This window comes from Coenobita brevimanus, chromosome 29 (assembly GCF_032717465.1).
Source record: "Coenobita brevimanus isolate Jiangsu-jjx chromosome 29, ASM3271746v2, whole genome shotgun sequence".
Classification (NCBI taxonomy): domain Eukaryota; kingdom Metazoa; phylum Arthropoda; class Malacostraca; order Decapoda; family Coenobitidae; genus Coenobita; species Coenobita brevimanus.
In genome coordinates this window covers 15,028,037-15,029,709 of record NC_136982.1, presented here as the reverse complement: position 1 = coordinate 15,029,709, position 1,673 = coordinate 15,028,037, and positions in this window count along the sequence as shown.

Below are 1,673 nucleotides of genomic sequence, written 5' to 3'. Positions count from 1 at the left end.
GTTTAAGAATAATACTCAAATTTCTTGATAGATAGATAGGGAATTTCTAGTCTTCTGTACACTGAAATAATGGACTTAAAACTTCTGTATTTTTTGTCTAAGTTACAAAGCTGTGTCAAGTGTCTGGCATGAGAGGGCCACCTCCCTTGTAAAGGCAACATGAGCCCTATATACTATAAATAGATCAACAAACTTCTCGACATTTGAGGTACTTATAATACAGTAGGTTAAGTAGGTTTTGTGTTATCTCAGAATTGTATTTTATTTTATTTACTTCTGTGTTATTCTGGCATCATTAATGTGCACCCCAGTCAAACATGATTCTTTGTGCCACATTATGTATTGTCACAGTATGGTTTGTTACTCTGATGGAAATATTATCAATAGGAATACATATTATATTTTCAAATTCCGTGTATGCAGTTTTTTTTTTGTATAAATACTCATATTTTTTTTTAAAGTTAGGAACACGGCATATATTTACAGTTATACCTTAATATATACAAGTGATGGGTTCACCATTATTATGTACAACTAAGTTGTGTTTTACTTCCAAGTTATCAAAAACATTGTTGTTGAGTTTACATGTATTGAGAATGCTATGAATAAATATATATCTTGATATTTCTTGCGCATTTTGTTTTAATTCAACCTTTTTAGTGTTTTTGAACCATTCACTTTTTAAGCGGGTTATGGCAGTAATTACCACGTTGGCCCTCCGTAAGCGGCCCTCCGCAGAACCGATGAGCAAGACTGGCAGCGGGCCTACGTCAACAGCCTACGGAGGGCCGCTGGTTTGACATACGTAAGGCCTGCGAAGGGCCGCCCTGTTTTTGTTTGCTGGGTAGAGAGCCACGGATTCACTTTCACTGTTATAACATCAAGTATTTGTACTCATATTCTTATATTACTAAGTACTTACATTACTATTTACATTTTCTATTGTATTTTCAATATTTACACTTCTATTTTACTTACACTATGTTATTCACTGTCACTTTCAGTAAGATAAAACTATAATACACTGTTCAATCATATGTACTGAACATCCATTGCTTTCACTAGCTATTTACACATTATTTACACATTATTTTCACATTATTTTCACATTACCTTCCTTTCCCACTTGCACTTTTAGAACTGCTTCTGGCTGTGGTAATCAAAGAAGCAGGTATCACAGAGGGGAACCTGGCACTCAGCACACAGCCAAGAGGTGCGTTTGTGCTCAGGTGTGCGTCAGGAGGTATGTGCACACACCTGGCACCTGCGGATCGCAGCCTTCCTCTTGCCTGTGGCAGGCATTTTGCACCAGTCTGTGCCGATCCATGTACGCCCTCTGCTCAAGTCTGTCGGGAAGTGTTACTGGATGGCGCCTTGGAGTTGCTGCTGTCACCCTACCATATCTTTCCAGCAGCTGCTGAACACAAGTCCTGGCGAACAACCTCAGGGAGAAGGACTTGGGTGGCTTGACCTTCATCTTGTACAGGATGAAGGCGTTCAGCATCGTCATGTCTATGAGATGCAGAAAAACTTTCCTGTACCACCTAGTATTCTTCCTGAGGCAGTCGATCTCACCAATCATCATGTCGGACTTGTCCACCAGCCGCATGTTGATATTGTAGTCTAACACAGCATCAGGTTTCATCACAGGTTCGCCTGTCCTACGGTCAACC